Here is a 25,521-nt window from a genome sequence, read left to right on the forward strand (position 1 = left end):
TTTTTTTTTAATTTTCAATTTCCCATATAATCTTTTTTTGTATCAAAATCAAAAATATTAATAAAATTCCATAATTGTTGCTGTCACGAGCGCTTTCGATTCGTCCACGAACCATCATCAGGTGCTGAAGTAAAAAAAAAAGAATCATAAAGCAAAGTGTCTCTGTTTTGAACTTAATGCTTCGATTTGTTTACACATTGTGAGTTGCTGATGATTTTAATGGATTTTTAACGGTTTTTTAAATGGTCAATCCACCTCAATGAAACTATGGTACGTCTTTGCAATATGTAACACGCAGTTTTTAACCTCTATTTGTTTTTTTCTCCTCTTTCTTCCTTATTGATCTGAGGATATAAGAAAGTTCTATATCATTCAAACGCCGTAGTGTTTGAATATATGATTGTTGCAGTTTAAGTCATTTAGAACTGATTTAAAGCTTCACCGTTCACTCATTTTTGGACCAAATTTCAAACAATTATTACAGTTTATAGATCATCTTCTCAGCTATATTGTGAAATTTTTTTTTCGATTTTCGTTCGGTAAAACAAAAGTTATGATTAATTTTCTGGTGTTCAAAATCGTAAAAATATGTAAGGAGGTAAGCGACGCTTTTTATGACTGGTTTCCTTAACAACCACGTTGTTTCCGCGACTACTGTTGCTATTAATTCACTAATGAAAGGATGAGAGGGAGATAATTGTGGAGATTTTATTGAAAGCAGACAAGTGCCGTACATTGTTATTGCATATGTGTTTATGGAGGTAAAAAAATAAGACAGAAATAAGAAGAACAAGTGAAAATGGAAAAATCATGGATTACAATAGAAAAATGTGAGCATTAAAAGTAATATAGTTAAGCTTAAACATGAAAAAGTAAATGACTAGTTGTTAAAACTGGAAAAGAAAAGGCGAAGATATTCTAGTAAAAATATAATAAATTTATAGCTTAAAATATTGCAGTATAAAGAATTTTTTAAAAATTCATTTTTTAATATTATATAATCAATTCTTAAGCGTCCCTGCTAGCTTAAATTAATACTTTTGCAGTTTTAACAAAAGAGCTGCAATAATATCCGAGCATCTCCATTTACACTGAACATCTACAGAATGCCAACATCAATATATTTCATATGAATGAGTCCCCTGTGGAATTCCCACAGGTCCTGCTAGTATAGATTATTTACTCACTAGAAGTAGTCACACAGGCCATCATCAAAGATTTCTCTTTGAGAACAACTTGTGGTGTTCTCTGGAATCGGAGTGATGACAAATCTCCCCAGGTTTCCAGTACTCTCCACTTCTTTCGATAACCTTTGCAGATGAATCTACATTATCGCAACAGCCGCTTACCATTGATTTCTCATTGGCAGCGACCATTGGTCTTCACTGGAATTTGGGTGGCAATAAGCCTCGACAAGGTCCCAGTCCTCTTTGCCCTCATCGAACAGAGGTCTGGCTAGTGGTTTCTCTCCTCGGTCTTTCCATCCTCCTTGACCCTGGTGTGATGTCAGTTTATGGTGACATACAAAAAAAAAAAATAAATAAAAATTGGCGAGGGCACAGAGGGTGTTAACTTACAATTATGCAGTTTTAGTTTTCAAGATTCCATGTGAAGTTCCTTTGTGTTTTACATCTGTAGCAGTTTCTGTATGTCCAGTTGTATTAGTCTCTGCAGTCAAAGATTTTCCTTAATATTTCAGCCGTTATTGATATCCATTGTATTTTTTCGTCCATCCCTCGGATTCCAATCTCTCCTACTCTTTTTTCCAAGTTTTTCGGTATTGTTCCTAGCGCCCCTACAATTAGTGGTGTTATCTTGACTTTTTTCATCTTCCATAACCCTTTGAGCTGTCTGGCCAGTTCATCGTATTTGCTCTGCTTCTCTGTCTTCTTGCTCTTCACTCTGTGGACTGCTGGAACGGCAAAATTTACAATTTGGCAAGAATTTTCCTTCTTGTTAATTATTATGACATCCGGTTTCGTTGCTTGGATTGGTTTATTTGTTTGTATATTCATGTCACATAGGATTTTGTGAATTTCATTTTCAAGTACCACTGCCAGTTTGTGCTTGTGTCATTTGTCTGGGTGTTCAACATTCAGCTGTTTGCATAATTCCCAGTGTACTGTCTTCCCCACTTGATCTTATATTCTTTTGGGGCTAGTTTGCTGCATTTACTTATTATGTGGTTTATTGTTTCGTCTCTTTGTCCACAGAGTCTGCATTTACTGTTTTCTTGTTTCTTGTCGACCCTTGCTTGATGTGGTTTGTTCTAATTGCATTATCTCGTGTGGCTGTTATTAAGGATTCAGTTTTTCTGTTCAGTTTTCCTTTTTGTAGCCATGTTCAAGTGTCTTCATTAGTCTCATCTTTTGTCATCCTTATAAATCATCCGTTTTCTCCTACATAATTTAGTTTCAAGGAGTTTTCTTGTTCATCTAAGATATTCCTTTCCAATATTCTCTTTCATTTCTGTTTCTTTGATGTTGTCTGCTTCCAGAACTTCCAAATATTTATAGCTATCATGTTCACCTAGTGCCCCTGTCTCTGTTTAGTTGGGTAGTATCATACCTTCCGTTGCTTCCACTTTTCCCCTTCTCATGGTCAGCAATGCATACTTTTTCATGCCGAATTCCAATAGGATATCCTCGCTGAAGATTCTAGTTGTTTTTATTAGCGTCTCTAATTCTTCCTTGGCTTTTGCAAACAGCTTCATTCATCCGTGTATTCATCGGTGGTTCATTCTTTCATCTGCATTAATGAACTTGTATCTGGCTTGGTATTTTCTTAGTATATTGTTAAAGGGCATCATGGCTATGATGAACAGTAATAGTGATAGGGAATCACCGTGGAAGATGCCTCTTTGTATTTTAATTTAAGTTATGTATTTTTCAGTAGCTGTCAGTTCAAGTCTTCATGTTCTCATTGCATGTTCTATCAAATAGATTATCTTACCTGGTATTTTGTACAATCTCAAGCATTCTATTATCCATGCTTACGGGATCCTGTCATATGCTTTCTTGTAGTCGATCCATGCCATGGCTATGTTGTTTTTTTCTACTTTTTACCTCATTCAGGATCTTTTGATCTATGTATAAAATAGGTGATATGTTCCTGTTTTACCTTTTTTTGCATCGTTTCTGTTCCTTGGAGAGTAGTTCGTGATAATGAAAGGAATGATAAATTTGTTCGCTCAGTTGTGCTGTTAACGTTTTCCACATTGTAGGTAAATATGTAATATTTTCCACATTGTAGATAAATATGTAATAGGCCTGTAGTTGCTGGGGATAGTTCCTTTTTCTATCTTATTGCACCAAAATAGTTTTACCTTCGGTCATCCATTCTGGTACGTCTGCTTCATAAATACATCTTTTAAGGTTCTAAATTAACATTTCACACAGTGTTGTGAATTGTTAAAACCAATATGCATGTATTACATCATGACCTAGTGCTCTGTGCTCTCCTGTTTGCCATTTTTTGTAGGGCTGTCTTGAGGGTTTTCTTACTGATTTCATTCTCTGTCCCTTCTTCAATTTGCTGTGGCTCTTCTTTCATATGTTTCAGCCATACGACATTTCTGTTATATGGCATAATCACGTTTGACACACCGGTTCCCGTCAGATCACCAAAGTTAAGCAACGATGAGCCTGGCCGGGATCAGATGGGTGACCATTTGGGACTTCCAGGTACTGTATGTGCTCTCCGCTTATCTCTGCATTCTTTCCAGTTGTCCTGGACTTTCTCCTTGCCACTGGATTCAAGTGGTGCTGATTCAGGAGATTGTGCAACCCTTGCTATATAATTACACACGCAGGTGCCCCTATAGAGGGTATCCTTTGACTCTCGAGATTGAACGGAGGCATTGTGGCACCATGACGGCATTTCTATTATGATCCTCTCAGTCTTCCTATATCTGACTCCTGTAACATTTTGTTTTGTCAGATCCGGTTGTTCTGTTCTCGTTCTTCCTCCTTTCATATTTTAATACAACTGGCCTTCACTGTTTTCAAAGATCCTGTTTTGTTTGCCCTATTCAGATTTGTATCTGCATTGTCTTAATCTCCCTTGTTTTGCTGCTATTTTTTTGCTTCAGTTCTTCATGTTTCTTGTTAAACCTCCCCCTGCATCATTTTCTAGTAGTTTTGATCTTATTTATCGCTTTACTTCTTTTTTTAGTTTGCTCATCTAAGTTTCCAGCCTCAATTCCCATCCAGGTTTTGTTGGTCCATTTTCTTTCCTCGTCTTTTTTTCTCCTTTAAACTTTATACTTACTGTTTTGGCAAACTACATAAAATAAATTGTTTAAGTATATAATAGTATCTGTTGGGATGTATGCGAGAAGCTTGTTTACCATCTCCGTTTCTGCTTTTAATTTCTTCCACTCTTGGTTCCTTAGAGATGTGAGCTTTGTTTTTTCTTCATTCATAACTTGTATGATGTTTTCTACTTCAGTTGCTTCATTCTCGTTAAGTTTCGTTGTTTCATAGGTCTCTGCCTCCATGTTTTTTTGTGTCTGAGTTTTGTAAGCTTTCTACTTCAGGAGGTGTGGGGTTCCGGTGAGAGGTGTTTCTTGGTCTGTTCCATCATTTGTTTTTTTATTGTATTTTCATTGGTTCCAGATTAGAAAGCTAACCTCTCTTGAGAATAGGTTTTGCTTGGCCCACAATTCTTTATTCTGTTGTCTGGTAGAAATTAAGAAATTATTTATTAACCCCGAAGAGAAAAGCAGAGATGCAGCCATATTTTTGCTGGCTTGGAAAATTCATGTCAGCCGGCTTGGTATGGAAACGACCTGTAATAAATGCCTTTTCTTTCAACTGAAAACAACAAAATTCGTGTCGAATTTCTTTTCTTTGTTTCTTTGCGAAACTTTCATACACAATATCGGGTCACTGTGTAACTATCTAGTTACTTTGGCATCACTCAGCAAAAGCTTTGTGTTCAGCTCTCTCGCGATCTATTTCAAACTGCATCCATTATTAGTCTGGAACCTCTGCATTACTTGGAACATTGATCGTCTGGAAGCCGTTCAAATAAATGCCCTCCATCAAACACCTGTCATACTTTGAATGCCTTGAATTCACTGGGATTGGGTTCATTGAAACTCTGACGTTTAAGAACTGACTGGGTAAACACCCACAAAATGATTAACTGTCCCCCACCTTCACCACCACCACCACCACCACCACCACCACCACCACCACCACCACCACCACCACCACCACCACCACCAACAACAACAACAACAACAACAACAACAACAACAACAACAGCCCTGAGCGCGTTTTTCATCTCCATGTTTCTAACACGTGTAAACATGCTGACACACACGTATAAAAATACCAATGAAAGCGAATAAACTGAATCAATTACAGGTTTATTTTCTTATTACCGTTTTATGTTTGTTTCTCTTCACTTATTTGGTTTTATGTTCACTTATTTGAAAGTAAAAAAAAAAATCGGACTTGTGTTTTGTATTGCTACATCACTTATTCCGCCATCGTTACTATTGTTGGCCGGAGTAACAAAACTTTTGGATTGGCTTGGTAAGCACCCACAAAAATATAAACCATCTCCTCCTCCTCCTCTTCTTCCTCCTCCTCCTCTTCTTCCTCCTCCAACAACAACAACAACAACAACAACAACAACAACCATCACAAGAACCATGACAACAACAACAACCACAATTACAACAACAACGACAATAACCACAACAACAAGTACAACCCCAGCAACAACCACAACAGCAACAACGACAATAACAACAACTGCCACAACAACCACAACCACAGCAACCACAACTAGAAAATCCACCACCACCACCCAGATTATCTTTTTGATATATCTACTAAGTCAGCAAACAGCCATGCCTTTTGGGAAAAGTATTTCACCCTTGGAAATTACTCAAGCATGGAATAAGCTGCTTATCTCATTGGTTGGCTACTGGGACACTGGATCCTTTAAAATCCCTTTATGTTCATGCAATTAGCCTAAACAACATCTGATGTTTCTTTCCCTCCTCCCTCCATTCACATGCAAACATGGATATGCCGTTTTGCTAAGTATGCTTGTTATGTTTGAGAGAAATCAACGCATATCAACAAAACTAAACTCAGCACTGAACAACTTCTGCCGCTTGATCACTATCTGCCTGAAAGTCTACCAACTTGAAGAACCGGCACCACTTCACTGGCATTTCATTGGCATTTCACAAGCACATGTGATATGGGATGTTGCCAGCCGAGTAGAGATGACAAAACTATTAGTGAGGGGCGATATCTTATTTATGGATGTGAACCAACAACTCACAAACTGAAGCCAAGAAAAGCTTCCTCAGCTTTAATTTAAGTCGTCTGTTAACAAAATAGCTTTTAACATTGGTACTAACACATTAAATATATTTACCAATATATATATATATATATATATATATATATATATATATATATATATATATATATATATATATATATATATATATATATATATATATTTCTTTTAACTTTCTTGAAGTTTTACATTTGGATTTTACCGTCACTGGATTTTTTTTATCTTCCACCAGATTATCCATTCATGTGTAATCACCTTTTTCTTTACCATATTCCCTCTGCTTAACTTATTTTGTTTTCAAGTAAGATCTTTGACTTACTTGTTGTTTCATCAAATACTTCTGCATGCAAAATCCGATCCGCATTTTGCCAATTCCTACCCTCTGATGAGAAGGAGAGTATTTCTTCGAAACTCCGCGGATTAAGGACTATCCATTTATCTAGTGTTTCCTTTTCAGATTAAATATGTTTTTAACTCATTTCAAAGTGTTTGTTAACATATTTTATTAACTGTTTGCTCATATATATATATATATATATATATATATATATATATATATATATATATATATATATATATATATATAGTAAAAAAATCACCTCCCTCTTCTTTATCCCCCCCCCCTAACGGACAATTTAAATCAAAATAACTAAATAAAATTCGACCAATAAATAAAAACCAAAATAAAATGAATTACATATATAAAAAAAAAGACCGTTTAACGTCGGTTGAACAAAAAGAGTCATTCTGAAATTTTAATATAAAAGGTCTCCTCTTTATTCTTTTCTGTTTCTTCCTTTTTTTCTTTGCTCCGTAATCTATGTGCAAGGTTGAATATTAGACTATGATTTGAATATCTTAAGTTGAACATATGCGCCTAAATCTGCTACTGATTAGAATCACTCACGATTGAAGCAAGATGAACATACACTCGAAAAAGAGGGGAAAACAAAGTTGCGTGTGTGCGTGAGAGATTTAATAGTGGGAAGGTATGAGTGACATGTCTAGATAATATATGCTGTGTTATAATGGCTATCAGTTCGCCAATCACGGTACAATCACGTTGACACACCAGTTCTCACCAGATCACCGAAGTTAAACAACGTCAAGGCTGGCCAGTACCAGATGGGTAACCATTTGGGAAGCCGAGGCGCTGTACGTACCGCGAGGTAAAATACCAGGTTGGGAAACTGGTGTGGTCTATCCTTCTCTCGAGGGTAGATGGGCCTCTTTTAAACAGTGGTTGACAATCCATCTAGTGATGGCGTCACAATAAAAAAAATACCCTTAATATTCCTAGCGAAGCATCAAGCAATCAGCTACGGGCAAGATTTGAATTACATTACACTTTTTTTTTTTTTTTTTTTTTTTTTTTTTTACAAAGGCATCACCACATTATCAAGGCCCAGAGGCCACTCAAGGATAAGGGTTAAAGAGTGTACAGTAGAAATTGGTCAATATAGTAATCATTAGTAATGAAAATTTGGTAAATTTAATAACTTATATGGAACGGCTCATCAAGAACTTATTTACTTTAGACTTGAACACAACCATATTGTAGTCAGCCGGAAAGCAGGAAAACGGAAGACAATTCCACAGGCGTGCAGTTCTAAGAAAGAAGCTTTGTTCATGGAATCTACGTTTAGGTTTAGCCACAGATAAAGAGTGGGGGAAATTATTGATAGTGTTTACAGCTAGACGAGTGTTTCTTGTGAAAGTTTGGCGAGGGGGGACCAAAGATTGAAGCTCAGTTGAACACTTTCCATGAAAATAACGATACATCAGAGACAAACTCGCAACATCTCTTCTGTGAGATAGAGGTTGCAAGGAGGAGAAAAGGACATCTCCTACGAGGCTACGAAGTCTATTTTGAACTCTATCAAGGCAGGACAAGTCCTTTCTAGCAGCTCCTGCCCAGATGTGGCAACAGTATTCCATCCTTGGACGTACCTGGCTCTTATATAGGTAGAGAATAGCATCAGCAGTGAGATATCTACTGGATCGATAGAAAGATCCCACCATTTTTCCAGCGGCCTTGGCAACAGATTTGATATACGTGTTCCATTTAAGATCAGGAGTAATGGTCAAGCCCAGAAGCTTGTCAAAACTTGAGGCCTCCTGAAGACGAGAGCCATTCATTTCAATTGATGACAAATGTGGATTAGAATGTTGATGATGTAAAGAGAGAAGCTTGGTTTTAGATGCATTAAAAGTAACCAGCCACTCCTTTCCCCATTGTACTACGTGCTCAAGATCAGAGGAGAGAGAATTGGAGAGAACTTGCTCGTTTACTGTCTTAGATGTGGTACCATAAATGGTAGTGTCGTCAGCATAAATGTCTACAAATGATGTAAGGATATGATTTGGAAGATCATTAATGTAGATCAGGAAAAGAGTTGGGCCCAGGATGGATCCCTGAGGGACACCGGCATTAATACTGTGAGCTTCTGATTTTTGCCCCTCAACTACTACTCTTATGAACCTATCAGAAAGAAATGATTTAATAATTGAGAAGACTTTTCCAGCTATACCATAGCTAGCGATCTTATGAAGTAAACCTTTATGCCATACCCTATCAAAGGCTTTAGATATGTCAAGAGCAATTGCTCTAGAAAGATTGCCACCGTCGAGAGATTTGCTAATCCTATGCGATATAACTGTAATGACATCTGCTGTAGATCTAGCAGAACGGAAACCATATTGAGTGTCACTAAGAAGGTTATTTTTGTTGAGATGTTTGATTACTTCTGTATTTAACACAGATTCTAGCAACTTACTCATGACGCACAGGAGACTTATTGGCCTGTACTGAGAGGGGGATGAGCGATCACCTGAATTCTTAAATACAGGGCATACTGATGAGGTTTTCCAGGGAGATGGGAAACTATTCTCCTTAAGACAACGTTTAAACAGTTTTGTAAGTATGGGCGCTAATTCAGGTTGAAGTTTTTTGAGTACTATAATTGGAATACCATCAGGGCCAGTTGCTTTACTCGAATCAAGGTTTTTGATTAGCTTCGCAACATCACGTACAGATATACGTATATCACATAGCGTGTTTTCTGATACAGGAGGAAATATTGGGGGTTGGCGGTCTTGGTCGCAAAGGGTAGAATTTGCTGCAAAGTTCTTGACAAAGAGTTTGGCTTTGTCTGATGCTGACGAGATTACCTCAGGTCCATTGATAATAGTTGGGATGGAGCACACGCTTCTGTTCAGGATTCTGTTTGCTATTTGCCAAAACTGGTGGGAACCAAGCCGCTGCTCAGCTACTTTGGACTTAACAGATTGAGCATACAACTCTCTTGCGTTCCTTATTACTTTCTTACAATGGTTGCTGGCAGTCCTGAAAACGGCTTTAGTTTCCATACATCTATTACGTTTGAAGCAGTGGAAAAAGTGATTTCTGTGCGCAATGGCAGCAGCACATTCTGGAGAGAACCATGGCTGGCTGTTAGGTTTTTTCTGAAACTTTTTAGAGGGTATGAAATGGTCAATACCTACAATTAACCATTCAGTTAGGTCTAATACTATAGAGGACACATCCTTTTTAAACATGGAATGCAGAGGTAGATCAGATATAAATGTACGGAAGCTATCCCAGTCAGCCTTAGTGTATCGATATACTGTACGATGAAGAGGTACATCTGGGGACTTATTACATTTCATTTTTATCTTAATTGATACAACAGAGTGGTCGGAAGATCCAAGAGGCGACAGAACAGAAACTGAACATAGTTCAGGGCAAGTTGTGAGAAAAAGGTCTAGTAGGCTCGCATACTGGCCATCATTATCGGGCACACGGGTAGGTTCCTGAACAATCTGAGTGAGGTCATAGGCAATGGAGAAATCATGACAGAACCTCCCCTCATCATCGGTCTTGTTTGAGTGGGTCAACCATTCAACGTTGTGAACATTGAAGTCTCCACATACGTGAATGTTAGCTGAAGGATAAGTAGAAAGGACTTGGTCAATTTTCTCAGATATGCTTTGAAAGATAGTAACTCCGCTGTTGTGGGGGCGATAGAGAGTAAATATAAATGCAGTAGTGTGAGCTAAAGCAACCCGGAAGCACATATAGGGTAAGTTAGGATCTTCCCTGGAGATGTCCCTCCCACATGGAAAGCTATCTTTAATATAGGCACATATTCCATGCCCATGGCGATCTTGGGGGTCAGATTTAGAAGTTAAGTTAGAGTATCCTGAAATTGCAAACTCATCTAGGGAAATAGCCTGTCCAATGCCAGTTTCACTTAAAAATAAAAGGTCTGGTTTAGTCTCCTGTAATTGGGTTTCAACCTCTGGAAGGTTAGAACGAAGACCCCTGATGTTGGAGAAGGAGACATGGTAGTAGGGGTCTACGTTGGAAGTAGGGGAACCGGGTTTAATCGTGTATTTTTTCTTGAAACTTGTCATGATGAAATTTTGGAATTTTGTGGACTAGGTCGACAGATTTACTTAGAGCAGGACAGAGAGGGGAAATTAAGAGAGAAAAAGAAACGAAGAATTTTTTTTTTTATTTTTTATTTGTAGTTAATGATAAGGTAAAGCCGTAACAATTACCCACTAGTATGGCATCGAGAGGCCCCACCAGAAGCTACTGCATGGTCCAGTCTCCACATTAAAAAACGACCCTGGTGTCTAACTCTGCCCCGTGGGGAGGCATTGTAAATAGGTACATTACACTTGGCCTTCGGGACAAGATCAAAGTGTAGTATCTGTTCTTCAGATGCTGCACTTCTATTTCTTGTTCTCTTTCGGTGGAGGAGAAATCCTTCACGACTGAGACAATTTTTATTTTTGTACCTTTTCTCCACTTTAAAAAACGACCCTGGTGTCTAACTCTGTCCCGTGGGGAGGCATAGTAAATAGGTACATTACAGACTCCTGTAGTGAGTTCAATCTTGGCTGCGGCTGCAAGTTACGTTGCGTTAAGTTTGCCAAATGTCATCTTAGCTCATACCTTTTTCTAAAAGTATATTAACCATTCTTTAATCATATTAGCTATTATTGAACCCATGATAAGATGTTTAAAGCTGTCGAAACGTAGATCACGTAGAAACGCTTCTGACACACACACACACACACACACACACACACACACACACACACACACACACACACATATATATATATATACGTTTTATTTTTTATTACCGTATCTTTCTGTTAAGTTACATTATTGTTTCAGCTACCCGGCCGTGTTTTCTTGGCCGCCTGTAGCTTCCTTAGACTTTTACAGAAAACAGTACTTTCTGTAAAAGTCTGAGACAGCTACAGACGGCAAAAACAAAAACAAAAAACAAACAAACAACAAAAAAAAAAACGGCCGGGTAGCTGAAACAATAATGTAACTTAACAGAAAGATACGGTAATAAAAAAAATAATAAAATGCATATTTGCTCTACAACAGTATTGAGCACTTTCTTCAGTTTTTATTAATTACCATTTCTACTATATATATATATATATACATATATATATATATACATATATATATATATATATATATATATATATATATATATATATATATATATATCTATCAGATATAATAACTATATATATAATAACAGTATAGTTATATTCCAAGTTCAAAATATTTATTTTTCTTACCGAATTCTTTCAGTATTTCAAAATTTCGACACATTTTTTTTACAGATCTGTTTCGTTACGCAGAAATAATCGGATTATTATTATGTCAATATTGAATCTTTTCATGCGCATACTCTTCAGTAAAGATAGAAATTTTGTGCTTAGAATTATGCATGACAACCTAATGTTTTTCATAGAAGATTCAGCATTGCATGTTTACATCGCCATCTTGGAATTGAACCACACACACACACACACACACACACACACACACACACACACACACACACACACACACACACATATATGGTTTCAGCATAGAGTGACCCAATGACACTTGTAAAATCCAACAATCAAGTTTATACCCTGTCTCTCTCTCACGCACACACATACACGCACATATATATCCACACACACACACACACACACACACACACACACACACACACACACACACACACACACACACACACACACACAGAGACACACACACACACGCACACACACACACGCACACACACACACACACACATACCCACACACATCATGGCATGCCTAGAAACTAATACATACCTACCTGGATATACAGATAAAATATATCGTGAGTTTCGTATCGACTTAGTATTATCTTTCGCGCTTTCATTTGTGTGAAACATTACAATTGAGTAGAAGCAATTTTTTGTCAATGTTCGTTGATTTCAAAAAGTGTTCGTCAACCAATTTATAAAGATTCGTCTCGTATCTTTCTTTCGTCGCGAGACGGGTTAATACTCGGATGCGCGCAAAATCTTGACAAAATAAAGAACAATTTACGAAATAAATAAATAAAAAAAAATTAAATAAATAAAGAGAAAGAAAAAAAAAAAGGAGGAAATTGTCCAATAATTTTTAAATGTCACAATAGCATTTATCTCATCTCGTTGCCATTTCCGTGACTTTATTTTATTGTTTTCGTTTGTTTTTTTTTCTAATGATAAACATTTTTTCGTCTTTCCAAAAAAGAAAACATCGGATAAAAAAATGTCAGAGTTTTGAAGAAATGGTCACCTTTGATTAAATGTTGAGCATATTTCTTTTAAATAAAATATTCAGATGTTCAATAAAAAAGGAAAGTGTGGGTGGTGGTGGTGGTGGTGGTGGTGGTGGTGGTGGTGGAGTGGTAATATCCTTTTCATCCAATTATTTCATCCAATTATAAAAGGTTTCTTCTTTAAGAAATAATAAAAAAAAAAATAGTTTAAAGCATAGTTAAAAAAAGAACTGTTTTCTTCATAACGAATTTAATAGGTTGAAATAAATGTCTATTTCATTCTATCCACTTGCTATTTTAATTTTTTTTCTTAAAATGTCCAACTCATAATCTTGCACAACACCGCCGTTTTCGCAAACCACTTCAACTCGTCTCCACTGGTAATTGCCTGTGTTGCAGTTTACCCCCACTTTATTTTTCCCACTATAAAGTAAATTTTGAAAGGAACAAAAATGCTTTCTACACTAAAGAACATGTTGAAAGAATAAAAAGGAAAAATTGGCTAGATAAAATCAAATAAAGATTTTTCACACTTGTTGCAATATGAGCCTGATATTGAAAATGCGACAAAATAACTAATGTAATGAATATGAATGCATCCGGGTTCCTCCACACAAGAATATGATTGGCTAATGTAAGCCATAAATACAGACAGGTGTAGCAGCCTGAGAGAGACGTCGAAAGATACGCCAAAAGTTCAAAGCTTAAGCATATTACCACCTATAACTGCGAACAACGGTTTATTAAGGCGACTTACTAGATTGTATAACTCAATTACTGTAACTAAGACCACTCATCTTCAAACAAATATATCCCTTCCCAAACTTTGCTAAATAAGACTTAGAGACTATAATAATTTATGTATCACTAATTGTACATATCCGGTGTTGCCAGGTAGAAAACATCGCTGAGTGGGTGGTTTAGTCACATACTATTTAAGATACACCAAATATCCAAAGTTTTTACGATTTTCCTGAAAGTTGACGACATTTTATATTTTTGGAAGCATACAAATAATCATCTTCATCTATGAAATTCAAGCAGAGAAGTAAAATCTCTTAGCTTAAAGGGAAATAACTCATAGGTTAAATTAAAACTTATTTCCGTTTTTAAACGCATCTGATGCTGGTTGTACTAATAATAAAAAAATAAAATAAATGTAAATTAAATTAAAAATAAATTCAATAAAGTAACTTTATATAATATTTCTAAATAGAATACTTAAAATAATTCTATTCTTAATTTCCATTAAAAAATTACAGCTAATTATTGAAACAGATTTTCTTTAACGTAAAATGAAAATGAGATAACCTCTTAAAAAGTTGCTTCCTTTCGAATGAGTAATATATATGTATAGAAATCATGCAGGAACAAAAGTATATGAGTCCGTTTTCAGTATTAAAATATATTTGTGAAACTGTGTACCTTTTGTATATATTGTATATATGAAATAAAACCGTTTAGTGTAGTCATAGTTTAAAGGGAAATAACTCATAGTTTAAATGAAAACTTAATTGCTTTTTTAAATGCATCTGATGTTGGTTATACTAATAATTAAAAAAATTAATTAAATGTAAATTAAATTAAAATAAATTAAATTAATTAAATTATATAATATTTCTAAATAAAATACTCAACACAGTTCTATTACTAATTTCCATGCAAAAGTTAGAGCTAATTATTAACACAGATTTTTAAAATGTAATATGCAAATGAGTTAACCTCTTGAATATTTATTCCTTTGGAATTAATAGTATATGTTGGTTGGTTGGTTGGTTGGTTGTTTTTGTTTTACGGCATATCAACCCTTTTCGGGTTATTTAATGCCGAATCCAAAGATTTTGAAGAAAAATATTTTAATAGAATATATTTGTTGTTTCCACATCGGTTTCTATTTAATCCATAGTTGGGATCCTAACAGGTACTACCACTCCGGGTCAGAGTGGACCTGGGAGCAATGGTAATTAAAGGGTGGCTCCACACTCCCCAAAGCCCACAAGCTGGGGCCTCACCACTGGATATAGTTTAAGGTCATATCCAGGACCCCCATTGAGGGACATTTACCCTCTGCAGGGGGGCAGTCGGCGTATTCTAATGCCCCACCGACAGGGCCAATAGTATATGTAGAAATCATGTAGAAACAAAAGTATATAAGAGTCCGTTTTTCAGTATTATAATCTATTTGTGAAACAGTGAACCCTTTGCATATATATTAACCAAATGGTGAACAAACAAACAAACAGACAGGAATATAACTTTATTGTAATAGATTAAGAATTTGTACTTGCGTGGTGTTTTATATTTGAATTAGTTATATTCTATACTAAAAATATGGTGGGGAAATTAAAAGGAAAAAATGTCTAGTCAGAATCAAATAGTGATTAGTCACATCTATTGCTATGCTTGTACAAACAACATTCATGAGGGTGACTTACTAGATTGTATTACTGATTACAGCAACCAAGACCGCTCAGCTACTTCAAACAAATGTCTCCTGTTCTGTGACATGTCAGAGAACAAGTGCTCGACCAGTATCACAGAAATTCTCTTTGTGGACGCTGAAATGCCATGTGTTCAGCATCATTGATACTTATCAAATACTTACCCCCTACTCTTGTAATGCTATCCTCTGTACCTGCTCTGTTTCTACTCTTCCCTACTATTATTCATGCATGTATAAACACTCTGTTTCCACTTTTAACACTAAATGAAGCCGCAATAAAATTATAGGCGACATATGGATCTTTCTCATGCATGTTTTTGTTTTGATTTAATTTTATTCCATATAGATGTCGTTTCTACAGAAAGATGACACTAGATGGCAATATCCTGGCAGAAGTAATCTCTTTCTGTTACTTAGAAGATATGATGAGTGCAGGTGGTGGGTTTGAAGTCAGTATAGCTAAAAGAGTGATGGCAGCAAGGGCAAAATTTTGTGACCTGCGCCTCTCATCTCTCCCCCTCTCTGTCTGTCTGTCTGTCTGTCTCTCTGTCTGTTTGTCTGTCTGTCTGTCTGTCTCTCTCTCTCTCTTTCTCTCTCTCTCTCTCTCTCTCTCTCTCTCTCTCTCTATATATATATATATATATATATATATATATATATATATATATATATATACGAGGGTTGTTCCATAAGTAAAGCGTCAAATTTATATTTACTCAAAAAGTTGAAAAGCTACAAAAACAAGAGTGGTACCATTAAAACGAGTAATCTTTTGTGCCACAGAATTTATTTTTCTACATAGTCACTACCATTCTCGATGCACTTTTCCCAGGAATCTAAGTACGCATCTCTGCTTCTAACGAACGACCATGAAAGGGGTTGCTTTCTTAGAGTCTCACACCGTCAATATCTGCAACAGAGTGATAAAAATTTCAAGCCATGGATGGATAAGTTCAGTCGTCATGGCAATGCAAGTTGCAATCTTCTCTGATCCATTCGGGCATTACTTTTGGAACGTCGCTCGTGAAACTCTTGTGATTGGCACGATTCTGGTGTTGGCATCCGTTTCCTCCACCCAATTATTTATAGAACAAGGTCGTTAACAGAAAGGACCACATGAAGGTTGTTAACATCTGTAAGTGAAGGTGATTCTATGGAACCGACAGGATTCGAACTTGGCACGCTCATGTAATGCACTAAATCACCGTAACAACTCATACCATCTGATATCATAATAAAACACAAAGGAAAAAATACTTATATATTAAAACTAGCAAGGAGACCCGACTTGGCTCAAGATTAAATGAGGATGAACAAATGTTTCACCCTCCCACACTTTTATTGTCATCGAAATCTGCGAAATCACCCATTTTTCAATCAAATGAATTGATTGTTATTTTCTAGTTGTAGCCCCCCCACCCCGCTGTGTACTGGGAATGAAGCTTTACATGTCTCATCGCAGTGACGCCCCACAATAGCTTGAAGTCTCTATTCCACTGTATAGAACACTGTTGATATTAAAAAAAATATTTTTTACATAATTACTTGAATTATAATTAAATATACAAAAGTCAAGTATCATGGTTCAAGTGTGTTCTAAAAAGAAACATTCATTTTGGACGCGCCCTTGTCTTATGAAAGAAATTACAGTTGATTTCATAGGCTAAGCTTTTCGGCTTGTGCGGGGATAAAACTTCTCGAATGCACTTGTGATGTTAAGTTGTATAAAACTGTTAACTTTGGTCAAAATCGGACTTTCTTAAATCGGATTTTTTCGATTATCAATTTTCGATACTTATCAGACGCATTCCGATACAAAACTTACGTAAGAACACTCCCAGACACATCAAATACCTTCGTGTGAAATTTCGAAAATTCGGTTCAGCCATTTTAACGTCCATAGGAAAAGAAGTAACACGCACACGCGCGTGCACACACATACACACAGATAAAATTCCTTTTATATAATACTAGATAGATAGATAGATAGATAGATAGATAGACATGACGCAACTCTAAAGCAAAATTAACGGAATAATAACAATAGGAAACCCACTGTCTAAGAAGCACTTGATATTTAGAATTTAAAATTTAACTGTTGAAAAGACCAGACAAGTGGAAAAATTTATTTTAATAAACATATCTATTAAAATTAAATTCAATTAAAACATTTTTCTTTTAAATTTTTGAATAATAAAATATTTTTATCAGGAAATGCAGACATTTTTTTTCTTCTTTTTCTGGAGGTAACGCCTGGCTAGTCCTCAGAGGTTGGAAATTGAGGCTGAATGATGTTTAAATGTCCGATAACAGTGTGAAGCGCCGGTCGTACGCATGTGTCAAATAATAATAGAAAACCCACTGTCTAAAAAGCACTTGATATTTAGAATTTAAAATTTACCGATGGAAAAGACCAGACAAGTGCAAAAGTTTATTTTAATAAACAGATCTATTTATATTTATTAAAATTATATTAAATTTTTGTAGTTTTATTGTTTTCAGATTTTCGAATTGTAAAATATTATTCGTCAGGAAATACTATAAAAAATAGCACAGTGCCTTCTCTGCATAAGGGTGCAACCGGCGCTTCACATTGTTATCGGGCATTTAAACATTATTCAGCTTCAATGTCCAACTTCCGAGGACGTGCCTGGAGTTATCTCTAGCACGACACGAAAAAAGTGTTATATTACAAACTGAGCGTATGGAAGCAAGAAAGTGACAAACGAAAAAGTTGAGTTTAAACTTTTTATTTAAAGTTTTCTAACTTTAAATAAAAAGTTTAAACTCAACTTTTTCGTGGGACGAACTGTTTGATGTGTCAGGATAATTCGGTGTCGGTGGCGTGGCGTCGGTAGGAATGATGGTCGACGTATTGATATGAACTCAGCGAGGATCTAAGTTATTGTCAGGCTGAGGTGAAGGGCGGCGATGGCAGGAACGTGGCTTGTGTATTCTGGCGTCTGGAATACGTGTGCGGTGGTGGCGATGACAGGAATGTGTCTAAGTGTTCTGGTGTCTGGAATACGGGTGCAACGATGGCGGGAGGGGAGTAATCCTAAAAGCAGGTGTCGCTGTGGCGAGTTGGTGACAGTGGCGCCTGCTATTAGCGGGATATTCCTCGCTATCTGGTTGGCTATGGTGATCTGGCAGAGGCGGAAGTGGGGTAGTCTTCAAGGCTTACTGTCCAGTATCACGAGTGAGATGGCGGCGATGCGGTGGCGCAGTAATTTTACTAGCTGTTGTCACTGGTGAAGGGTTGATGGCTGTTGGCTGGTGAGCTGTGGTGATCTGGCAGTGGCGGCGACGGCGGAAGAGAGGTAGGCTTGCTGTCCAGTGTCACTAGTGAGATGGTGGCAGCGGCAGGAGCGTAGTAATTTTGATAGCTGGTATCGCTGGCGAAGGATTAACAGCTGCCGGCTGGGGACGGAGTGGTATTCACAGCTTGACACGCAGGGCCCATCTGCCTGCTTGTCGAAAAAGCTGTTATTTTTATACTCGCGGTGTGGACGTAGTTGTAGACAAAAATGGGTTTTATCGATGGTCAGCGTTTTCGCTTTTTATTTGTGTTTGTTTTTTGTGTTTTAATGTGTTGTAGAGAGTCGTCTGTTTGGTGTTTGTATGCATTTGTTATATCAATTTAAAGCTAAGGAAGTTGTGAATGTGTTCTAGTAGGTGTTGTACTGTTGCAGTGTTTTGTGAAATAATTATTCGTGTTTATATGGTGCCGGAGTTGCGTCTGCTGTGATGTTTGTGTTTTGTATTTTGATTTTTCTTGGTTGGCGGTTTTCTTTGTTGAAGTGGGGTGTGAGTTATTCCGTTGATGTGTGTACATAAAAAAATAGGCTTTGATGTTGTCGTGTGTATTTAGCGTGTTCATTTACGTTGTATCGACGAACAGGCTTTGTCTCAGCGTCGCCATTATAATCACTGTCGCTGCTCCTGCTAGTTTCTGGTTTATTCATGTAAATATGGAGGGGTATGCGATATAACAAAAGTAAAATATTTTTTGTCAGGAAATAACAGAATACCATTTTGAGGATAAATATGCAATAAATTCATGTAGCTAACAGACATCCATCACTTTCAAATTTAGACAATATAAACATCCATTTTCAGGGTTGGTCAATAGCAAAGATATTAGAACATTCATGGAGGCGTTTTTCTATTTCCTAGTAAATCACATATTATTCAGTATTAACCATCCTTGAAGGTGAACCTGCACGGATCTGAAAGTACTAGGGTAAAAAAGTGACTATAGCAGTTATATCAGCCAGTTCCACCTTCCCATATTTCACCCTCTGTCTTTAGTTTACTCATAATGACATGAGGCGCCCCTACCGATGAATGCCGACGAGGCTTCTCATACATTATATGTCGACAAGAGTGCATATGCCTCTTGTGAACTGGCTTTTCAATTCTCACTTTCACAGCTTGAATCACATGTCCTCCGCGGTTGAGGGGGGCAAATACCAATCTAACTGATAATTGTTACCCGTGACGTAGTGGATGAAGTACTTGGTAAAATTCGGTTGTAAGTTAAACTCTTCTGACAACCGAAGGTTCAATCCTAGGTGCGGACGATACACAAAATCCAACTGCAAATTACTTTGGACTTCTAATCAATCATGGCTGACGCAACGAGAACATGCTACCCCCATGGATTAAATAAAGGGTTCAGCTTGAAATCAAATTCGACAGAAAGATTCCCGAGTTCGATATGATATATCTGAAGAAGATCGAAGGTAACATAGACCGAAACATTATGCGAATAACGCTTGAGATGAGAACAAAAGCCTGTATTATCACAATAATATCTCATGATCGCCTCCCCCTAAAAGACCGGCGATACGACATTAAGGGTCATTTTATAATTAGGACTTGTGACAGCTTAGATAGCGAGGATGCTTCACCTAAAGTGTTGTCCTACTAAAAAAACAAAAAAACAAACAAACAAAAATAAAAAAAAAGATTTAAAAAGGTCATATAATGACGAAGCAAAAGGCGAAACCGGAAACGCCGCGTTATGAAATGAAGCAAGCGGTAAAGGCTGTCGCTAGTTTGAGACAGGCGACTGTACGCTGTGAACTTTATAATATTTTAAGGGTATTAAGGGCAAAACACAGACGCCTTAGCCTATACTCGTAGGAAATCGTGGGAATTCCACGGCGAGTTCACGGTATGTAAATAAAATACGATGTCTGAGGGTATATTTTGGTGCTTATGCAGGGAAGGTACTGTGCCTTAAAAAAAAAATTTTTTTTTATAGTATTTCCAAGTTAAATTTAGGTTTTACGGTATCAATTTTACCCATTTTAATCCGAAAGACACCCCTAGGGGAGGGGCAACCGGAGTTTCGCGGGAAATCCGTTCTGTTACTTTTTTTTTTTTTTTTACTCATATCATGTTTAATGTTTGTGTAAAATTTCAAAAAATTCCAAGGCATAGTAATTGAGAAAATTCGGACAGGCGAACGGATAAGGATGAATTTATAGGTCCACCTTCCTTTTGTCTGGGGACCAAAAATTATTTATAATAAATGTTGAAGTTATGTTCATTGAAAGAGTGTATACATTTTATTGGGACACCTTGTATTAGTGTTGGGTATTGACCTATGTGAGCCATCTTTTTGCTTAAAAAATGGATAAATAAGCAGAATGAACAGACCAATTTTGATGTCAACGGTTTTTTTAGGGGGGGGGGTAATTTGATGGGAAGAAAAAGATTTTACTAAAAGCCTTTTAAAAACATCTTTAATTTATTATTGATCCTACAATCTCCAGAAGATAGTCACCTATAGGTTGGATTACACTTAGCACCTTTATCCGTGGCGCAACGGAAAATGAATAAAAATCTGATTTCTGAATTATTTTTCTTTTAAACAATTCAAACTTGGTATTATTTGAGCTACTGTTTTAATCTTTATTTTATTTTATTCGTACAACGTTTCGGTCGATGTAACCTCCAACCTTCTTTTGCTCACCTCTTTACTCACCTTCGCCCCAAACAAGGTATATTGCCACTTGGACGTGAACGGTTACTAATTAGGACGATGCCCAAGAAAGATTAAGATGTTAGTTTACGCTGCATTTGAACTTCTGCATGTCAGTACAGTTTGGGAAGCAGGTAGCAGGAAGGGAATTCCAAAGTCTGGTTGTTCTAGGGAATAAGCTATTTGAGTAGAAAACATTCTGGCATTTAGGAACCTCAACAGTGAAGGGGTGTGATTTTGTTGCCAAGCGGGGTTGTCGGGGATATGTACGTCGAGGAGGACACAAGTGCAATAAGTTCATCAGAGCACATTCCAATCAAATACTTGTAAAACAGGCACAGGGATACAATATTACGGCGATGAGACAGGGGTTGGAGCCTAGTTGACAAAATGGGACCTAATAGATTGGAGACCCTTTTTGGACCCTATCCAAGAGGAAAAAACAAGTGGTAGATATACCAGCTCAGATGTGGCAACAATACTCCATACATGGGCGAATGGTGGCCGTGTATAGGTGCAGGATACTCTCAGGTGTGAGCAGTTTTCTAGCACGATAGAGGGAGCCCACCTTCCTTGCAGTAGCCTTCACAATGTCCTTAATGTATTTATTCCTGTTCATATTTCATGTGAATATTAATCCTAGGAGTTTGAAAGAAGAATTCTCAGGTAGGGAGTTCTTCAGGTGTATCTTATCGACTCAGGAATCTTTCTGCCACATACGGAAATCTTTCTGTTGAACTCGGGAATCTGCACAATTCCAAACGGAACCTCTCCACGAGAGTAACATGATTTCGTACCATCTAAGTAGAAGTTCTAAATAATTCACGATTGTATTTTTTTTAGTGTAATTCACAACAAGGACTGAACCTTCAACCTCCAGAAGAGTGTAGCGTGCAAGTAAAATTTGCGGACAATTCTAGTATAACTTTTAGCAGTCTTATACTCATTCATGTTTTTAGATGCATATTCTCACAACTTATTATTATTTACGAACAGTTCAGCCCGGCTTTGCTCGGGCCCTATGTACTGTTCATAACTTTATGTGCATATATATATATATATATATATATATATATATATATATATATATATATAAAAGTTTGACTCATATCGAGGTAAACTACATCTAAAATTTCAAGTGTTTAGATCCAAAATTGGCGGAGGAGTTTGGTAGAGTCAGCAAAGATCAACTCTTTTAACTTTGACCTCTTGGCAGCCAAAAACTTATTAAAAAGCTTTCTGCATGTCTAAATACCCTCAATGTAAAATTTCAAATGTTTAGACCAAAAATTGGCCGAGTAATTTGACCGCCGAGGTCAATTTTTTTTAAAACTTTGACCTCAAATTTTGACCCCTTAACATCAATTGTTTTGGGGTCAAATCAAATCAAAAAGTTTGATCCATGTCCAAGTAACTTACATCTAAAATTTCAAGTGTTTAGACTAAAAAATTGGCGGAGTTTGATAGAGTTTTCAAGGGTCAAATCGTTGAACTTTGATCCTTTGACAATCAAATTTTTGGCGAAATACCAATTAAAAAGATTTTCCGAAATCTCAATACCCCTTATGTCAAATCTGAGTCTGTAGACTGAAAATTGACAGAGTAGTTTGGTAGGGAAACACACACACACACACACACACACACACACACACACAAAGATAGACAGACAGACAATTTCACTTTTATAGATATACTAGCGAGTGGTACCCGGCGTTGCTCGGGTGTTTGGAGGTGTGTGTGATTTTGGGTAAATCAAAACTCCGGGGGGGGGGGGTTAAAATAAAAAAAATTGTTTTGGTAGGTAAGTATGAGGATCGAACCCGAAGCCTTAAAGTGTGAAAAAAAAAAGAGTACAACGGTTTTAACCATTGGGCCACCGCGAGATGCTAATGGGAGCTCGTTTGAATTCATTTAATTACTTGGATGTGGCAGGTGCACGTTTTAATGACTTAATGAGGTCAAGTTTGACTGCGGGATAGTATTTCATTTACGGCGGGAACGTTTTTTTTAAATTTTTATTTTCCCAAGGTGTTATAGGAAAAAGACTAACCCACACGCGGCGAGTGACAAATGTTGAATATTTATCTTCCCGAAGTCGAACAAATTAAATAGACAGGCGAGCTCCGTTGTTAACTGCGAGATATTACGATTTCTATGTGATATAAAAAGTTTTAAGAAGTTGTGAACCGACTGACCGCTTCTCTGAAAAAAGCCTTTTGTAGACATACAGAAAAAGCGAACACACATACATACATACATACATACATACATTTTCGCTTTTATATATATAGATAGATTACTACACTAAAACGGTGGTAAGTACAGAGGTAGTTTTATGTGTGAGTGCGCAACACCCCTCATAAAAGATTAATAAATATAAAAAGCACAGAATAATTAAACAACCCCCTTTTTTTAAACAAAAAATGAAGAAGGGATGTGTCCGAGGCGAAAGAAAAGAAAAATGAACAGAAAGTTCTCGGGTGTTCTACCATGGCCACCGAGGTTTTACCGTCTGAAAGCAGAAAACTTGAAGTGTTCAGTGGACAGAGAGCAAAAGGAGAGAGATTCGTGCTCGTTGGCGGCGGGAGCTCCTCTGCTGGATGCTGGATCATTCCAGACTGAAGTAAATAGTCCATTAAGAGACATATAAGATTAATGCGCCCTACTAGCTGACTGTATATATGTATCCGGGTGTTCCCGGCGTTGCCCGTTCGTAAAATACGCTTAAATATGATATCTTAAATCATGCAGATTTCGTATATATTATTATAGAGTCAATTATCTATCCATTATTACATATTATATTATACCTAATATATACTATTATGAATAAAAAAAAAAAGTGACTTGGGTGTCATCAACTAGAATCGAAACTGAAACCAAAACTTAGGGCGCTCAAGCCTGAGCCGTTATCGTTTCAGTTATCGTCAGTTATATAAGAAATAGCTAAAAATAAACTAACGTACGTACACACACACACACACACACACACACACACACACACATATATATATAAAAATATATATATATAAAAATATATATATATATATGTATATATATATGTATATATATATGTATATATATATATATATATATATATATGTGTGTGTGTGTGATGAAAATGATGGAAATAGTATTCCGACAAAATAGAGAAAATAAAAAGGAACAAACCGTATTATGTGTTCATCAACGTTTCGTCTTTATTTCGGAAAAGTCTCGAAATAAAGACGAAACGTTGATGAACACATAATACGGTTTGTTCCTTTTTATTTTCTCTCTCTTTTTCTCTCTCTCTCTCTCTCTCTCTCTCTCTCTATATATATATATATATATATATATATATATATATATATATATATATTAGAAGAGATTATATCAACGGTTTAATATATTTAAAATGAATTAACCAATGGCAATGTACATATATGAATAAGAATTTAAGCCACGTGAATTGACTCAAATATTAAGCAACATGATTAACATTTCTCTCATCGACCATATATATATATATATATATATATATATATATATATATATATATATATATATATATATATATATTAATATATATACATATACTGGCAAAAACCAAAAACAAGAAGAAGGAAGAAGGAATAACTTCATATTTGTATGTTTTTTTTTTCGGACATTACAATTGTTTCAACATATGCGCATGCGTAGTTCCAATTTATTTAAATTTTGACCCCTTAGGATCTATTTTTACCAGCTAAAGAATGGTCCACAAAAATGCAACCATTTGATTCGTAAAATGAAATACGTGTAAGACGCGTATGAAAAAAGTAAATGTAAAAATTCGTCTATATTTAAAGAAAATATAAATTTTAGAAATAATAGTAAAATAAATGATATAGGACTGATTTTTTGTGGCAATTCGACTGCAATTTTGTAGCATGGAGCTTATTATTCGTAAAAATCTTTACTATTTTATGAGGAAAAATACTCTGTCTGTCTGTCAGTCTGTCTTTCAGTCTGTTTGTCAGTCTGTCAGTCTGTCTCTGTCTGTCTGTCTGTCTGTATGTCTCTCTCTCTCTCTCTCTCTCTCTCTATATATATATATATATATATATATATATATATGAATGTATGTACGTATATATAACTGATAATTATGAT

The 25,521-nt window shown here is 36.3% G+C and overlaps 1 pseudogene; it reads left to right on the forward strand.

Annotated features, from left to right (window-relative positions):
• Positions 1–3,577: 3,577 nt before the first annotated feature.
• On the forward strand, positions 3,578–3,695 carry LOC145247575 (5S ribosomal RNA; annotated as a pseudogene).
• Positions 3,696–25,521: the final 21,826 nt, after the last annotated feature.

The sequence above is a fragment of the Euprymna scolopes genome, chromosome 25 (assembly GCF_053919585.1).
Source record: "Euprymna scolopes isolate OS-2025 chromosome 25, ASM5391958v1, whole genome shotgun sequence".
NCBI lineage: Eukaryota > Metazoa > Mollusca > Cephalopoda > Sepiida > Sepiolidae > Euprymna > Euprymna scolopes.